General features: G+C 51.2%; 1 long non-coding RNA gene across 1 annotated transcript; it reads left to right on the plus strand.

Annotated features, from left to right (window-relative positions):
• The first annotated feature begins 58 nt into the window (after window positions 1-58).
• Window positions 59-10,003, plus strand: LOC123280582 (uncharacterized). Its single transcript, XR_006519570.2, has 3 exons — window positions 59-733; window positions 3,923-4,055; window positions 6,004-10,003. It is a non-coding gene; the product is annotated as an uncharacterized lncRNA (long non-coding RNA).
• Window positions 10,004-18,774: the final 8,771 nt, after the last annotated feature.

An 18,774-nucleotide genomic window follows, 5' to 3' on the forward strand; every position in this document is an offset into this window, starting at 1 on the left:
TCACTAGGAAGGGCGGTCTAGCGGGTAGGTGCATGGGCTCCGGCACCAGACTCCCTGAGTCTGAATCCAGGCTCTGCCTATATAACCCTGAACAAGTTAGTCAACCACTCTGTGCCTCAGTTACCCCATCTGTAATGTTGGGCCGATAGTAATAGTACCTATCTCACAGCACACGTGTGTAAAGTGCAATGGTGAGCACCAGGTAAATGTTGGCCATTTTATTGCTCTGGTGGGAAAGTTAAGAAGTACCACGACAGACGTCAGAGCCCACTACACTCGATTCCACACCAGCTTAAACTACCTTCTCTCCCCAGCAAAAGCATTGGCAATGCTGGCGGTGGAACAGCGATCTGGCTCTCCGGCATGACTGACGAAGTGCAGGCACCCACAGCTTTCCCCCGCACTCGGGCCCCTCCTGACAGCTGGGAACGAAGGATCTGTGGCACTGCCCCAACTTCCCCTTTCCTACCAACTCCAACCTATCTTCAGGGCCAGGACTAAAGTGAAACCAAGTAGACATTTAGAGCACAAAATTTAAGGAGGTTCTCACTCTCAGACTCCTGCAAATGCTCAGGGTTCAGTTCAGATGTCACCTCCTCCGAGAAGCCCTCCATGAACCCCATCCATCCAAGTCTCCTTGGATGTCCCTCACTGCTCTTAGCTCCAGTCAGACTCCACCGTAGCTGCCGTTGACCTGTCTGCTCCCACTGGCTGTGAGCTCCAGAAGTTCCCGGTACGTATTGTCCTCCTTTCTCCCCCTGCAGAACCTATTGCTGAGCACTTGCTGAGCACAGGGATGAAGCACCTAAATGTTTGGTGGACAAATGTTGAATGAATCATTCTAGAGGAGGCCCTGAAGCCTGGCAAAAGTAAAGTAATATGCTAATCACCCAGGTGGGGTAATGAGACTAGGAAAGAGATGTGAGGATGGGAGATGGGGAGAAGAGCAGAGTAGAGGGAGCACCTCGGATGGCTTATGGTGGAAATGCCTCTGAGCTTAGGCACAGACACCCAGGAAAGAGGGACAGCACTCCCCTCTCCTCCTTCTTGACAAACGTGGTATTCTGGAACTCACTCCATCATTTCTTCATTCATGCAACAATCTGTACCGAGTACCAGCTAGCACTGGGTGCTCTCTAGAGCAAAGAGACCGAGGTGGACAGGCAGGGCCTCTTGGCCAGGGCTCCTGGGCAGCCCCTGTGGGCATAGCTCTGTTTCTACTTCTCTCCATGCTGACTATGGGCCCCCTGGGGCCCACTCCCCAGGGGCCTGATGCTGGCATATTGAGTCACAGCGATCTCAGCCTGCAGGCCGCCTTGTAACAACCCTACTGTAGGAATCATGCTTCAGGAGACATGCAGTAAGGTGCAATGGAAATACACCAGAAAAATCAGAAGATTGAGTTGTAGTGCCTAGGGCATCAGTAAAGCTCTCATTCCTAGTCCCCTATCCTTGTCCCCTCCTTGTAACAGTCCTGATAGGCCCCAAAATGGCCAAAAGATAATCCTCACCCTGGAAAACCTGCCTCCAAACAGGAGAGGTCACAGGAGGCAGTGGAAGGAGTGGAGGATTTGCTGGATTTGAACCCCAGGTGTGGCAGGTAACTGCTGAGTGACTGTGTTTGTGCTATGAAGACTCTCTGTGCCCCAGTCCCAGGGTTGTTGATTAGATGACATGACATACACAAAGGCCCAGCACAGTCCACAGTAGGCTTCAACAAGTGCTAGCTCTGTTCCTTTGAATAATGAACTCTACAGTACATCTATATAGTTTTATCAATTTCTTTCTGGGGCCAGCCCTGTTGCCTAGTGGTTAACTTCAGTGTGCTCCGTTTCAGTGGCCCCGGTCCAGTTCCCAGGTGCAGATGCACACCACTCATATGTCAGTGGCCATGCTGTGGCAGTGTCTCACATACAAAAAGAGGAAGATTGGCAGTGGATATTAGCTCAGGACGAATCTTCCTCAGCAAAAAGAAAAAAGAAAAAAAAAACGAGATGTTGCAGTGCCTCCCCCACTTAAAACACTATTTTCTAAGGCCGTTCATTTGTCCAATAACCACTACGGTTGTCAACCACCAGATAATTCACTTCTGGTCAGCAGAGACCCAAGCTCCATTCTGGGGACAGTAGCACAAGGGAGGGGCAACCACCTCCACCTGGGGCATCTGGAAATGCTAATGAAAACTGGGGGGAGCCTGTCCAGGTGCTCCGAGCAGCACTGAGAACCCAGCTGAAGGGCGCCAGCTAAGAGCAGCTGAGTGATGCATCCTGAGTGGCATCTTGGCTGGACAGGGAAGGAAGGGAGGAGGGAAGGGGAATGAGGGGCCTCTCAGACAGGGGAATATGAGATGACTGGAGGTCTGCCTGAGGGCGTGGAGCAGGCACACTGGCTGCCCACCAGGAGGGAGCCATCTGGGGACTTCTCAGAGAATGCTATGCTGGCACTTTAAGTTTCAGAGAGAAAGAAGTTCCAGATGCTGATAATCCCCAAAGTGTGATTCTGGGAAGAAAGTGGGTGAAATGGAGTCAAGGCAAAAGTTGTTGAAAGGAGGTCAGGAAGCTTTGCAGAAACCAGTCATATAGGTTGCTGAAGGGATAGGAAGCAGGTGGGAGTGGCAGGGAGGCCTTTCACTCGGCAAACTTTTATGCTTTGCGAATTTTGAACCATACAAATGATTCTATGAATACATAAAATAACACGGACAATTTTCTTTTTTAATGGGGGAAGCCTGGGTTAGGTTGGAAGACAAATGGGAGTTGGGGATATGAGTGGAGATGGCTGAGGCAAAGGGCACTCCAGAAGGAAAGACCAGCTTGAGCAAAGCATGGGGGCGGGGTAGCGTATGGCATGCTGGGAGAACCACAAACAGGTCCTGTGCCTGCGGGACAGGTGTGTGAAGACCGGAGAGGAGATGGTGGCACTACACGTCATCAAGGTCCAGTCCAGAGGGCCTTTTATTCACAATTACGGATTTGCCTTTATCCTGAAGGTCATGGAGAGACACTTTCCAGCAGAAGTTTGGATGAGAGACCGGGGGAAAGGTCCAGGCAGAGGCCACTGTGATGACCAGGCTGATAAATTATTAGAGCCTGCATTAGCACAGTGGCCCAGGAATGGAAAAGAGGGAATGGATTCAAGCGATGCTGGGTGGTAAGAAAAACAACTGTAGAAAGTAGGGATGAGAGAAAGGGAGGCATCTAGGATAAGTTCCACACTTCAGGCAGCCAGACCAATGGCCATTTACTTAGACAGGGAACCCAGGAGGAGTCAAGAATAGTGAATCTGGTTTTATACAATGAGCTTGAAATACTTAATGGACCTCTAGGTAGTGTCCAGTGGAACTTGAAGCAGCACAGAGTTCGGTCGTGAGTCTGGTGGATAGTCGCTGTGGACTCTCAGGCCACCAAGGTTCTGTTTTCTCATCTGTAAAATGAGACTGAGACCTACTTCACAGAATTGTTGAGAGAACGTACACTAAATAAGATAGCCATGGGAAAGCACCCAGCCCCATAGCTGGCACGTGGTGGGAACTCCATGCATGCTCGTTGAACCTGAAGGTGATCATGACCATGGATGCTTCTTTGTCTAAATACCATTACCACCAACGTGTGGGCAGCTTGTTCTTTTCATCGTGGTCTCCTCAGGGCAGTTCTGGCTAGGTGGAGAGGACTGTGCTTGGGGTTGCCAGGAGAGCAGCCAGTAAGAAGGGAGCTCTTCGTGTCCACCTCCTCAGCTCCCACGCCAGGGCTGTGCCTCGCCTCTTCCCACTCTCCCACAGCCTCCCTGCCCAACGGGATTCCAGAGACTGGGAGGTACTCCCCAGCCTGACTCAGGCAAACTGAGCTCCTGGCTTCTGACATGCAGGCCCTGAGGCAAGTCTTGCTCTGGGAAGATGAACAGGTTTTTATTATCTCCACTTTAGGAAAAAGCTTCAACTTCTGGCTGCTGTGAGAGGCTCGTTCCTGAGAAAAAAAATGACCTCTGGTTGCAGTTCGCATGGGACATCTCCCCAGCTAGGCTGGGAGCTCGCTGAGGGCAGGAACTTGGCCCCTGAGGTTTGTTGAATTTTAATTCCTCTGTGTTTGGTTTCTGCTTCTGAGCCAGGGTGTTCTACCAGGTAAGCAGAGTTGATGCCCTCCTCAAAACTCAGCAGGAAAATGTCATTCATTCTGGGTCAAGGTTAACAGGGTCTGGGGCCAACAGGCCCTGCTGCTTCCTCCTCCTCCTTCCCACCTCTGCACCTACCCCAGCCTATGATGCTGAGGGTTTGGGGAGTAGATTCCTAATCCATGCCTGAGTGTGTTAGGTTCTTTAATAAAGTTCAATTCACCAGCCCTGAATTATATCACCTTTAGCAAGAAATTGAGGCAGCTCCAAGAGCTCACAATTCTCCCATGGTCTCAAACACTGGTCTATGGAGCACTGGATGGAGCAAAAGACTCTAGGGCCTGTCCCTAACATATCCACGGACACTTGCCACTAAAAATAAGCCAACTAGAGCCAGCCCCATGGTGTAGTTGTTAAATTTGGTGCACTCTGCTTTGGCGGCCCCAGTTCACGGGCTCGGATCCCAGGGGCAGACGTACACCACTTATCAGCCACACTGTGGTGGCAACCCACATATAAAGTGGAGGAAGATTGGCACAGATGTTAGCTCAGTGCTAATCTTCCTCAGCAAAAAAATAAATAAATAAATAATAAGCCAACTAATATGAATCTACCTTCCACTCCTCACATCTTCTCTTCTTCTGGGTCACCTTTCAGACTTCTCTGGGAGTACAAGGCAGACATCCCTGGACTGCTTCTCATCCCAACTAGCTATAGCCATAATGCACGTTAGCTCAGCCCCATGCCCTTTATAGCAATTATGGTGTTTCAGCAAAAGGGTTGCACCCAGACCAGCCTTCCCTCCCTCACATTCCCCTGGGCTGGCTGGACCCCCTCCTTCAGTGGCCAGTCCAGCCTATCTTTGCATTCGGACCAGCCTCTGACCCTCCCAGGTGAGCAATCAGCCATTCAAGTTCTCCACTTGGAGAACAATCAATTTAGCTTTCAGAGTTTGGGAGACACAGGAAGATTTTCCTAAAGGAGATTCCCCTCTTCCAGCACAGACTCCCAGTTGCCTAGCAACTGTAGGACGGGATCTGGGAAATCCAGAGCTTACTCCACAACCCCCTGTGCTGCGATGAGCTCAGTGTGGCCCACCTAGAGGAGAATGAGCTGCAGCTGATAATTATCAGGGGTAACAACCATAATCCCAGGCCTGCTATTACTGTGTTTACCAAGGAGCAATTGCTACAGAAGCGCACACCACTGGCCTTTCCCAGGCCCTCACCCTTCCCGCCCTGTGCTGACTAAGGGAGTAGAAATAGCCTCAGGCTGTTCCCAGGAGTAGAAGGTACAGCCTCAGAGTGCCCCAGGCTGCTCTGACACCGGTTCTGCCACTTCAGCTGCACCCCAAAGCTGTGAGTGGCCCCCAAAGAAGCAGGAGGAAGGATGTGAGTGAAGTTCAGTGCACACACCCTTGGCCTGGGGTGGGGGAGCGGCGGGGACAGGGAGCGTCCAGGGCCAAGAGAACCAGAGGTGATGTTTGGGATGCAGGAGGTGCTGGCCTTAAGGGGATGTGAGCTCTCTTTTTCCTTCCTGAATCCAGTGGTCTGCTCTCTGCCCTCCTTTCTGAGTGGCCCACCCAAGGCCAGGCTAAGGATGAGGAATAGGTGTGGAGCTGAGAATGCCCCATCCTCCACCCCACCAAACCCCCACCCCTCCTGGTCTCCATGTCTCCAGCTTTGTCAACTGTGGCAGAGATGAGTAAAAGGGAATTCCATCCAATGCCAAGAAGCCAACCAGGAAGGAGAACAGAAGTCTATAAAGCCAGCCCACTTGCTTCTCTCCCTTGGGAACTCCCTTGTTTACGAGCTGCTGAGCTAAGCTTTATGGGTGAAAAAAACACCCAGATTTTCAGCAAATGGTCTCTCTGAGAATGACATTTTACCCTTCCAGAAAGCCTTCTGCTCTGCCTTCGGTCTACGTCCTCCATGCCCTGGGACCTGAATCCTGGCTGTAGCAACAATATCCTGACGTGTCCCACCCCTTTTCTGTGGTTTCTCTCCCTCCGTGAGGCAAAGGCGAGAACAACACAGAGCCTCCGTGGGAATCAAGACCATGAGGTCCAACTAACCAAAGTGATGGAATCTTAGACTAGGAAAGTTTGGCGTGACGTTAGATCTAATCTAATCTTATGTTCCCATTTTGCAGATGAGGAAACTGAGGCCCAGAGAGGGAAAGTTGCTGACACACTATCACACTACTTAGTGGTACTATTGAGATCAGAGCGCAAACTTCCTGACTTCTACTCAATGTTTCTTTCCAACACAGCGACCTGCCTCTTGATTGTGCTTGCACTTTGGGTTCAGATCACAGAAACATAGATTTGTTTCTTTTTTTAACCTAGCATTGTAGGGTTAGATACCAAACACTGAACTTTTTCCAAAAAATTTTACAAGGATCTTATCCTATCCTTGACGCACTGTTTTCAGCTAAATGAAGTTGGTAATATTACTCTCGTTGTATAGGTTGGGAAACTGAGGCCAGAAAGAGTTGCCCTAAGTCACAACAAAGATGCATCAAAAGTGAGAAGAGAAGTTCACGTGTCCTGACTCTTTATCCAGTGCTCCTTCCACTGTACTCCATGCCTCCATAAGTTAGGCATTGTCACCCAACTAACCAAACTAACCAAATGATACTGTCACAGCTGCCCCTTCCAGAGAACAGGCCTGGATGCACATCCAGAACCACCACAGCATTTTAATTCTGAGCTAACTTACCTCCTCACGCAAGTCACTGGTCCCTGGAACTTCCTCCTTGAGGAGAAGCCATTTTTCCCTTTCCCTATTCACTGTCCCTGTCTCTCAGCTTCTCCATGCCTTTGGGAGAAGAGCTCTTCTCCTCCTCCATTAATTCCCACTCCTGTGAGAGAAATGTCAGTGAGAATGCTCACTCAGATTTCCTGGATGCCTCTGGTGTTATTGTCAGCGAGGGGGGCCTTCAGCACCTTCTGCAAGCTGTAGGGTGTCCACGAGGAAGCTTGGCTTGTTAGAGCAGTTCCTGCTCTTGCCTTGGCCTCCCTGCTCTGGACAAGGGTTTCTCTGCTCAGATCCTCGCAGATCTTGTGATAAGGCAGTGGTTGTCAAACTTCTGAGAGCATCAAATCACTTGGAGGGCTTGATAAGCATAGATCACTGAGGCCCATCCCAAGAGTTTCTGATTCAGGAGGTCTGGGGTAAGCCTGTAATTTCACTTCACTTTCCCAAGGGATGCTGATGCCGCTGGTCCAGAAACCCCACTTTGAGAACCACTGTGATAAAGGACACGACTCAGGGAATCTGTGGTCAACTACACGAGTCTGCAGTATGGGGAGGGTCAGGGTTGGGGCCGGGAAGGAGTTTGAGGACAAGCCACCTACATTGTGCAGGTGGTGCATGCACATGTGCCTATTTAGATGCTGTTCCCCAGAAGAGTGTAGCAATTTTGGAATTGGGAGCCTAGAGATGAAAGTCCCTGGCAACTCCCAACTTGACAGTTCACTTGCTGTTTTCACTCTCCCTCTCCCCTCCACCCTCAGTGGCTTCCCTCCAGAGAAAGTTCCCTGAAATTGGCTGGCAGGTGCCTCACAGGCAGTGGGGGTGGGAGTGCCAGGGCGAGGGGAGAGTCGGGAGAGAAGGTTGCAGGATTGGCAGACTGCACTGCTGAGCCACAGGTCTCTAAGTGCACCTGACTACAAGGCTCAGTAAGAGGCTCAGAGAGTTGATTCGCTGGCCAGGTGGGGCCCAGATGGGTTGCTGAAGAGGGAGGCACCAGGACAGGGGGCACAGCCCTAGCCATTGCCTGTCTTCTGCTGGCAACTGCCCCTCTCCCGTCCTGGGCTCTTTCAGAGGGCCCAGGCAGGGCCAGATGTCTGCCAGATTTCCGAGAGGGCAGGAATCTAGTCTCTCGGCAGTTGGACGGGGGTGGCTCTAGGAGAAGGGGCTACCTCTGTTGGTGGGGGAGGCATCCAGACATTCTCCCTGGCCCCAACCTCCCTTCCCCCAGGTCCCTTGGGGTCAGGAAGCCCAGGAAGAGAGAGAAAGACAATCCCTGTGCAAATCAGTGCACATCAGTGCTCGGAGCACAAGACTGCCAGGGAGGGTGAGAAGCAGAGGCCTTACAGCTCAAAGAGGTAGTAACTAAATGCCAAAAAGCTGGCCCAGCCCTCCTGAGCCAGTTCCCAAAGAGCTTCGCAGTAGCCAGTGGACTTAACGTGCCCAGAAACTGCCTTACCTGTACGCTGAGGTGGCTTATAATGTACAATTTAAGGGCGAGCCAGGCAGATCTCCTGTTCCCAAATCCTCTCCCATCACCTAGAGTAGGGCCAGAAATTTGCTTTCATTGCTTTGGGACTTGAGCTATTTTGGAGGGGAAGCATGGGTCGGGGGGTGGGGAGGAAGCATGAAAAGTTCTGGGAGTCTTCTCTGCAGCAAAAGGATGCCATCTGGGAGAGGGCACCGGGTAGATAGGAAAGCAAGTGGAGGAGAGAAAGAGAACTTGAGAAGGCAGTGCCCTACCCTACAGGTCGTGAAGAGGCCCCCGAACACGTGGCCTCATACTCGTGCCAGAGGAGCATCTCAGACACGCCACCCTGGCCCCTGTGAGCAACATGTTCAGCCTCCTCTCAGCCTCCACACCCTCGCCTCTTCCTGCCTCCCACCTGTCAGGCATGTTGCAAGACTTCATTGACCAATGTTTACAGAATGCTCCAAAGAAGAATGCTCCAGTTGCCAAATGCCTGAGTCATCTGGCCTAGTCACCCTTTGCTCCTGGTCTGGCCTTCCTACCAGAGTGGAGATCACGCTGAGCCACATTTCTGCACAAGGCCTCACCAGCCAGGAGGCCAAGCAGACTTTCTGGACCTGCTCTTTCACAAAATCAGGCAGGAGGAAAAGAAAGAAATCTTTAGTTAGTGCCTAATACATGCAGGAACTGAAGCAGACAGGCTCACATATATTATATCATCAAATCTTACAAACCTTGTGTGGCATTATGACATCCATTTTTCAGCTGAGGCAACAGAAGCAGAGAAGCTAAATGGTTTGACCCAAAGGCAGAGCTAGTAAGCAGCAGAGCCAGGAGTGGAACTTGGTTGTCTTCACCTGGGTTCCCCCCAAAAGCAGAGCCTGAGACAAAGGCTTATATGTGAATAGTGTCTTTGGGAATGTGACCCAAGGAGGCAGAAAGAGGACAGGAGAGAGAGCCAATATGGTGGTGCGCTATGAAGATGTCCATAAGGGTCAACTGGTTGACAAATCCCATGGGACCATCTAAGGACACTTAGAAATGTATTTCAGGATCATCCACTGGCAAGAAAGGGGGAAAGCATTTATCCATTGGCTCTGGTTCCCCACTGGTCAAGAGTTGCCCTATAGGGTATTAACTCTTCTGTATTTCTGAGTTGCACATGCACAAGGCTGGGAATCCTGCATAGAACTGGCCACAGCGGCAGAGGCTGGAATAAGATTCCAGGCGGTGGAGACTTGAAGTGGTGTCTAAGGGCAGTGCTCTGGACACAGGTCCCACCACACTGTCCTAGATATGGTGAGTAACTTACATACCATCACTAGGGCGCTCAGGGGAAGAAACAAACGTGAATCACAGTCCATGACTTCCATCCATTCATTCAGCAAATATTTATGGCAGGCCCACTATGAGGTAGACACTGGGGTTTAGCAGTGAACAAGGGAGGCAAGATCCTTGCTCTCTAATGGAGCTTAAATTCTGGTGGTGGTGGTGGTATGGGGAACACAAACAATTAGCAGCTGAACAAATAAACAAGTGCTGATTGTATTTCAGGCACAGTGCCAAGCACTGGGAAACTCCAGAACAGAGAGACACGGGAACAAAGTACCACAATCTAATGTGGTAACTGCTGTGGTTAGGGAATGCACAGCCTCCTCTGGAGCACAGAGAAGGGGCATCTTACTCCAGACTGGGGTTGGGGGGTGGGGGCAGGCACCAGGAAAGGCTCTCTGGAAAAGATGAGACACAAGCTCTTTTGAAGACCAGGCATCTCTGGAGTGGGGGAAGGGAACAGTGTGCTCCAGGGAGAGGGAATAGCCTGAGCAAAGACAAGAGAGGAATAAGAGTATGCCATGCTCTGGAAAGTTACAAATAATTTAGTGAGACTAGAGGGTGATATATATGCAGGATGGTATCAAAAGATGAGGCAGAAAAGATAGGCAGGGGATGGACCACAAAGACTTGAGTACCTAATACTGAAGCATTTGGATTTAATTCTGAAAGCAAAGGCGAGTCTCTTTTAGTCCTCTAAGCCCAATTAGCTCTTGAACATCTCAGTCAAGAATGGAGGTAGAGCCAACTAGTCAACACAGAGATAGGCCCCACTGGCCTTGGAATATCCGAGAATGGCTGGATCTGAGTTGCCCGGGCTACATGTCAACAACTCAGATCTCAACACTTGATGAGGCACAGTGGGCAGAGGGCTCACTCTTGGTCACTCTGCCCAGTGCATCAGCCTCAAGGTCAATCTCTCTGAGACTGAAGAATCCATCGTCTACCCCATCTCTTTCAGCTTCCAACTCAGCCCCTCCCCTCCTCGGCCTTGCCCTTTGCAGGCAGAATACCAAGGGCTGCCTCCAGAAGTCTGTGACATTGAGGACCCTGAGTTCAAGCGAGCTGCCTCTGGCCCTCCTTTCATTTGCATGAAATACTGGCCAGGGCTTTCCAGCTGAACCCCCACCACCGAGAGCTCAAACCAGAAAAGCAATCAACATCTGGCTACCTCGCTCGCAGAGACCCATCACATCCATCATCTGGGCAGGAGAGGCTTCCTGCAACCCACAAGCACATTCTGCAATTCCCCTGCAGATCCCTTGTCAAACTGAGCCCCTGGCTTCCGTTCATTCTTCAAAGCAAAGAAGCCTGCAATGATCTGAATGCAAACAAGAGCAAAACTCCCAGCAACAGCCTTCCTGTGCTCAAATTCAGAGTAGAATGAAGTCTCATTCCAGCACCCTCCAACCCCAGAGAGGTTCTGAGATGACCCAGACCACAGTCACGGGGGTACAGGCCCTACAGTTCAGAGGCAGTTGAGCACCTTGACCCTCAGCCAGGACCCGGGGTCAGCTCACAGGGATGGAATGAAGACAGCAAAAATGGCTCCTAACCCTAGCCCCGGTGTTTGGATTTTTTTCTCCCTTGACCTGTCTCTACCCCAGCAAAATTCCCTGGCCCTGGATCCCATTCCTTCAGTCTCTTGGTCTGTGCTGGGAGGCCCTTTTCTGTGCCTGCTGGTCTGCTCCTTACAGCAGATGGTGATCCATGGCTGCATCATCCCCACAGAGGCAACATTTGCATTTCAGTGAGTCCTGAAGATTATGCCTGAAGCTCCACCAACGTCCCCACAGAAGCTGCAGGCCAGTAGGAGTCGTGGTTAGGGGCATGTGAGTGCCTCCCACCCCCGCAGGGCTTCAAATCACACACCCAGGTTCTCTGGAGCTACAAGACATGATCCCCTGAAGGACATTCTGGGCATAGGATTCTTCGAATGTCCATGGCTGTGAGAGAGGGAGGCTATTCCAGGGCAAACACAGACATAAACCAACAAAGCAGAGGTTGCCGTCCCCCAGGATGCCAAGGACTCTAAACCAACTCCTGGGTTGCTCCCTTGAACAGATAAACAAATCAGAATCCTTGGAGAGAACCCGCATCCTGCCGCTCTCCTTGGCTTACAGGTCCTACAGATGCCAGGACTCTTCCTAAGGAGGCTGCTGATGGGGGTGGGGACGGGGGAGGGGAGGATGGTGCTGAGCACTGACCAGGGAAGGAGCTTTTGGGCTTAGCAAGACTCCTATTGCCAAAGATGGGAAAAGAAAGATGGGCCCCAGAGCTGATTCCAGGCTGCCCAAGTGCTAGGATATTACCATCTTTCACAGCAGCCATGGCAAGCCCCCACCTGCTCCATCCCCAGGCTCCTGGTAGGAGTCAACAAAACAGATCTGTCTTCATGAATCCAGGCCCTCTAACTGACACGTCTCATCTTTTAAAAAGACCAAGAGAGATTAAACCTCCTGGTCTCTTCTTGGATCTCAGTGACAGATTTTTCTGATTCACCTCATTACCTCCTCCTACAGGGGCCTGTTCATTTCCACCGTGTTTTCCTCTGGTTCTCAGTCCTGTCCCCATCCCAGCATACCCTACAGGGTGGGCTCTATCCTCACTCAGCCTTCGCCCTTGCAGACACGACCCCACTTCCTTCGTGTTTCTCTTTGGATTAATACCGTTTCACTTTTATGCCCCACCCCTACAAATCAAAGCCCTGGAAACCTTTCAATCCAGCCTCTCAGGAAGAAATAAATCACAGAGCAATGGTGTAAGAGGATGCTGACCTCTGGGCTTTGATTGAGAAGTAATGTGAGACAGGACCTCTCACACTGGCTTGGAACCCTTCCTGCCTCAGTTTGCTCTGAGTGTTAGTGGCCTACACAAAGATCTTAAATCCCACCATTCACATCTCTGAATCTCCCACAGCATCTAGCAGAACACAGTAAAAAGTACATACTCAGTAAATAACTAATGAATGAAATTGATGAATGAATGAGCCTTTCATTGAACACTGCCTAGAATCACTAGCATATTTCAAAATTGCAGGCTCTTGGAGTTAGAAGTGACCATGAGGGTCATCAATTCACTCCCCAACCAGCACAAGAACATGCAGTGCAGGATTTCTGACAGGTGGACATCTAGCCTAGACTCCTTGATCATCTCCATGACCATGAATGACTAAGGAAGCCCAGCCCCTCTCATAGTTGAGATCTCTGGTTATGAGAAACTCCTTTCTACTATTTACCAGCAATCTCCCCTCCGCACTGGCGCATGCCACACCCCTCCACACAATGACCACAGAACTGTTGGCAGGGCTTGTGTTTTCTGAGAGAGTGTAAGTTCCCCGAGGCACCCTAACTCAGTGCCCTGAGTAAGCGCCCAGGACAAACCGGCCTGCAGACTGGTTTGCTAACTGAAGCTGATAGCGAATTCCCTCTAGAGCACTGGGTAAGACAGAAGGAAAGGAAGCCACGCCCCACTTGTCCCAATGCCACACAGCCAGGTGTCTACCTCTTCATACCTTCCTCCACCAAGAAGACAGCCGCTTAAAACCAAAAGAAACATAGAGGGATCTTAGAGTTGTTGGTCTCCCTTCCTGACCCTCACTCCCATCCCAGGCCATTGAAATGTTGTTAACGCCTTCCCACCAGAAGGACATGCTTACGGAGAGAGCAAGGATGAGCTTTCCTAGACTGCGAAAAACAAAAACCCATTCCCTCTGCCCTCTGCTCAGTGTTCAGGACACTGTTAACTAACCCAGGAGATGGGAAGACAAATAGCAGGTTAACTTTGGACTAGGTTTCAGACAAGCTCTTCCAAAGCACCAGTCAATTTTTCTCATTCTGAGGCTTTCAAAGAACAAGATGCTGCCTATAGAGCCAGAGACCTGGCTGGCAGTTTTCTAGGCATTTGGATATTAAGTGAATGGAGATGCAAAGATACACTATGCAAATGACAGTCACATGACAAACCTCTTCTAGTCTATAACTAAGCACCTTTGGTACTGGACCACAGGCCTAGAACGCGCCAAAGCACTTTCTTGCCTGGGGCCTGCAATTTGGTTCTAGGCCGGAAAAAGAGTGGAGGGGATATCAGAGAGCAATATTGATGAATATTTCTTCCCTGAAAGGCTGAGTTTTAAAGTCAGTGGGTGAAAGGTGTTACTGACCCAGGTTCGTTTTTGCCCACCACCCAGAAAGCCAAACACCGAGACGACGAGATTGCAGCAGACAGTTTACTCACAAAGCAGCCACTTGAGGAAGTGAGAGCATGAGCCTCAAATTCACTTCCCTGAAAATGGGGACTCAGGGATATTTATGGGGTAGGGAGCAAGGTGGTCTGAAATGTGGAGAGAGGTGATTGGAGGTGAGGAGAGGTGAGGTAATTGATGATCTGCGCAAGCGTAGTTAGACTTCATGGCTCTTCATAGGATGCATGCTCACAAAATGGTGGTGTTCACACGGTCTGAGGGTGGAGTTTTTAGCCTCTTGAAGTCAAAACGTCGCCTATTGGACATCTCCGTGGGCTTGGTTGATGAGTTGGTGGTCTCAACTGGTTTAAAGTGGACAAGGAGTTCTAATTCCTGAAAAACAGCTCACACACCCATTACCATGGGGACCCAGGCTCCAGGGGGGTGTTATCTATAGGAGCCTGCTGGGAGTCAGATTGCTTATTGCCTAAGCAGCACAGTTAACAATGGGTGGGTTGAACAGCTAAAAGCTATAATCAGTAATTGCAAAAAGGAAAAAACTTTAGTACCTAGATACTTAATCATCAATGGCTGTTTGCCAGTTTCAAAGGGACCAAGTAGGAGTTGTAATAATGGTTGAGATGCGTTAAAGTGGCAGGTCTTTATAAAGTATAAAGCCTTATGCAAAGGTGAAATATTATAGACTATAAGAGCAGATCCACACATAGAAGATCCTGAGGAAATTTAGACACATTTTCCTTACGTGAGGCATAGTTCCACCCTGGGGCTTTTCATGGAAAAAAAGCAAAATAAAAGCTGACTTTGTTGGACAGAAAAGAAACAAAAGGAAACGGATAAAAAGGTAAGTGCTAACGATCTTCAGCGCCCATTGAACTCCGCACACCTCCCTTAAATATGTCCACCAAAACTTCTGCCTGTCCCCTCCAGGCTCAGGGAGGCAGCCCCAGCTGGGGTTCTGGGAGATGGCAGCAGAACCTTGGTTCTGGGATGGCCTTGGGCTTGCCTTTGCAGAGCTAAAAAGGAAAGAAGTTAAAACAATGCAAAGCCCTCCCACCGGATTCCACCTTCTTCTGTTGGCCACTTCCTTCCTTCCCTTCTTTTTCCTTCCCTTCCTGCAGGAGCTACTCTGCCCCACCTTCCTTCCTGGGGAGGAGGACCTGCCCTTTCCTCTTTTAGGGCTGGTGCCAAAGGGATGAACAATGTGATGCTGAGGGGGGCGGGGCAGGGGTGAAGGGAGTCTGCAGTTGGGGAGGAGGCAGATAGTGTACGAACCAAAGCAAAGAGTGACCAAGCAGAGATGGAGTAAGACAGAGTTATGTTTACTCCTGAAGTAGCTCAGGGGTCTTTGGCCAGTTCCCAGAAGCTTCCTTTACTTAAGTTTACAAGCAAAGAGACTACAGCAGCACAATCCCCACACTCCCATCACAGCCCCGCCCACGGTACCCAAATGTGATTTCAGGGTCGCAGAAAAAAGGGTGGCATCAACGAGATACAAAGGGGACTCAATCTAGGGTAGCCATGTGCAATCTCTCTTCTGCTGTCCACAGCCCTCTGGAAGGAAAAAGTGAAAAGCAAACCCGGAAAGAGGCAGTGTCCACAGGGTTTCTGAAAGTCTTGAAGATGCTGAGGACTCAAAGTAGGTATCGCTAGAAAGGGGAGCGGACAATAGAAAAGGTAACGCGGAGCTGAAAAATACGAGCAGAGAGAGGGGAGCAGTCGCCCTTATAACAAATGTATGAAGCTACCAAAGGCGATGAGAGCGGGGCAGGGACAAGGTCAAATGCAGCCCGTTTTAAGGCAAAGCTTTGGAGTGAGGGCGAAACTTGAGGTGGCGAGCACAAAAGAGAAGGCACTCGAGGAGGCAGTTGAGGGGTGCAACGAGTGAGAGATGAAGACGAGAGCGCGAAGAAATCAAACGGTCCATCGAGTGGAGGGGGCGCCAAGGAAACGCGCCCGGGAGCAGCCGCTTTGTCCGCCGAGGGCGGCTGCGAGGCTAGCACGTGCGGCGGGGCGCCCGGGGCCGCCGGCTCCCCGCCGAGGCTCGCCCGCGAGCAGGCGCGAGGCGCGGGGTGGGCCCGGGCCCCAGCGCCGAGCCGGGCCTCCTGCCGGCGTCCCCGCGCTACCAAAGGGCGCATTGTCGCGTCCCCGGCCGCAGCAGATTGCCGGTGTCCTGCAATACCCTCGCCCCCTGGCACGGCGCCACCGGCAAGGCCCGGGTCTTGGAAATAGCTACGCCGTTGCCATGGCGACCAGGCAGCGCCTCCGCCCCCGCCCGTCCGCCCCGCCCGCTGCGTCGCGCCGCCGGCCCCCGCCGCGGCCGCCTCCCCGCAGCCTGCGCGCCCCCCGGTCACCCCGGCAACGGCGCCGCGGCGCGCGGGGGTCGGCCGCGGACGCAGCGCGGCCCCGCCCCCGGCCTCCCCTCCCGCCGCGCCGCGCGCTCGCCCCCCGCCCGGCCCCCTCCCGCGCCAGCATCGGGCCGGGCCGCCGGCGCCGCGAGAGCGGGCGCAGGAAGCCTCCCCGCCTCCTCGCCTCCACGCCTGCCCTCGGCCGGCCTGGCCCGGAAAGGCGGGAGCAGGGCGGGAGCGCCGCGCTGCTCTGTGCTCTCCTGGAGCCTCCCCCGGCCCCGCCGACCTGCTGGCCCCTCGAAATCCTCCCCAGATCACCCCGCCCTTCCTCCTGGGATGGGAGGAGACCTTGGCAGAGGGTCCCCGGCCTGCGGGGCCAGATGAAAGAGGGCCTCGGAAAATAAAGCCCTCTGGTGCCCGAGGGCCGGAGAAACCGGGAAGTGTGGGTCAAGGGGGCACTGGGCTGGAGGGGAAATCGCCCTCCGGAGCCAGGGTCGTGCATTCCAGGGAGGGTCCCTCCCCAAGTGCACTGCACCTCGTGAGAAAAAGTCCCTGTTGCTCCTTGCTGGGACTACCACCCCCCGGAGAGGAAGATTTCGACCGTGCATGGCCCTGGCGCGTTTTGTTTGTTGGTGTAGTGAGGAGGGAGTATTGCAGATCCCCAAGAGTGTCTCCAGCTTCCAGGGTGATTGGGTGAAAACTGAGACTTTCCCGACCGAACAAACTGGGGAGTGGGGGCGAGGGAAGGAGGAAGAAAAGGGGCAGACCAGAGACAATTCCATTTATACCATCCCTCTTAGGGGCAGAATCTACCCCTGACTTATTTGGAATGGGAGCTCCTGCAGCGCAGATCCCACGGCACACAGAAGGTTCTGAACTAAATTAATGTTTAGTCAATGGATATGATTAAAACCAGATAGTGCCTCCCTCATTCAGTTGTACTGGGTGGGCAGAGCATCCAAGGAAATACACTAAGAAAGTATTCCAGGGCCTTTGAAATTTGGTCTGAAATCAAATGAACATAAAACAATACCTTGCATTTGTAAAGTCCTTTCCTCTAAGAATGTCACCTCATTCCATGTATATTTTCTACTTGCAAACACCATAAAAATTCCAGAGCAAGAAGAAAACATTCATATGGGGCAAATAAAACAAGAGTCTCACTATCAATGGTCATAATAGAGGAGTGTGAAGAGTTAGGCTTTGATAGTTCTTAGAGTCTTGTATTTTCTTTGCAGTGGTATAGCAGGGTTACCTTGATATGGTGGAAAGAGGTTAGGGATATAGTCGGAGGACCTAGCCATGAGACTTGCTGGGCCCTTTAGGCCCTAAGTTTCCTCATCTGTGAAATGGTCGTTGGGAAGATGAGCTAATGTATGAAATAATCTTCATAAGCCATAGGATATGCCACACAAATGCTTCAGTTATCAGAACATCTATTAATTGGTATACAAATCACGATTCATATACTGTAGCTGCAAAATGCTTTCCCAAGACTTTGTTGGTTACGTCTCCAGATATCCCGGTAAGATACAGACAACCTCTGTATCAGAGAGAAAGTCATTTGTTTTTCCAGGGCCACTCCTGAATCCTTCAGTTTGGCATTAAAACACAAGATGACTTCCTTTTTACTTCTGAGCCTAAAAGACAGCTTCAACTGCTACACACTCCAGGTGTAGGCATCAAAACCCAAGCCCAGAAGAGCAGCCCCAGAAAGAGACAGGGAGTTCAAATAAGTGTTGACATACGACCAGAATGACAATCTGTTGTTCAGAGAGCAAGACAAGAGGCTGCTTGGACTCTGGGGGTGGCCGATCTACAAGGGAGGGCATGGGGGCAGGACTGAAGGGTTCTATATGCTGTTGAATCCCCTTTTAGATTACTATAGACTGAACTGTGTCCCCTTGCCCCCAGTTCATACCTTGAAGCCCTAACTCCCATGTGACTGTATCTGGAGATAGGGTCTTTAGGAGGTAATTAAAGTTAAGGGAAGTCATAAGGACTGGGGCCTTATATAAAGAGGAAAAGAGAGATCTCACCACCACCACCAGGTGAGGACACAATGAGAAGGCAGCGGTCTGCAAGCCAGGAAGAGAGCCCTCTCTAGAACCCAACCATGCTGGCACCCTGATCTCAGACTTCCAGCCTCCGAAACTGTGAGAAAATAAATTTCTGTTGTTTAAGCCCCCTGGTCTGTGGCATTTTGTCATGGCAGCCGGAGCAGACTAAGACAAATATGTCTTCACTTGGAGCTGAGCACCCCTCCTACCACCTCCACCACCTGGCGTTTTGTTCAGCACTTCCACAGTTGTCTCATTTTTAATTCGTAACCGTGTGAATTGGAATTCGCAGGATTTATTTTTAAGTGAAGAAGCTAAAGCTCAAAGTGACTTGCTGAAAGTCATACAGATTGTGAATAGCCGAACCAAGCCTTGAGTCTCCCCAGACAACGTGTAGTCAACTAATGCAAAGGAGTTACCCTGTGCTACGTTCTGGTCTAGATTATGGGGACAGAAAGATGAATGTGATTTAGAGGTGAGGAGGGCACAGTCTGGTCAGGAA

The sequence above is a fragment of the Equus asinus genome, chromosome 25, assembly GCF_041296235.1.
Source record: "Equus asinus isolate D_3611 breed Donkey chromosome 25, EquAss-T2T_v2, whole genome shotgun sequence".
Classification (NCBI taxonomy): domain Eukaryota; kingdom Metazoa; phylum Chordata; class Mammalia; order Perissodactyla; family Equidae; genus Equus; species Equus asinus.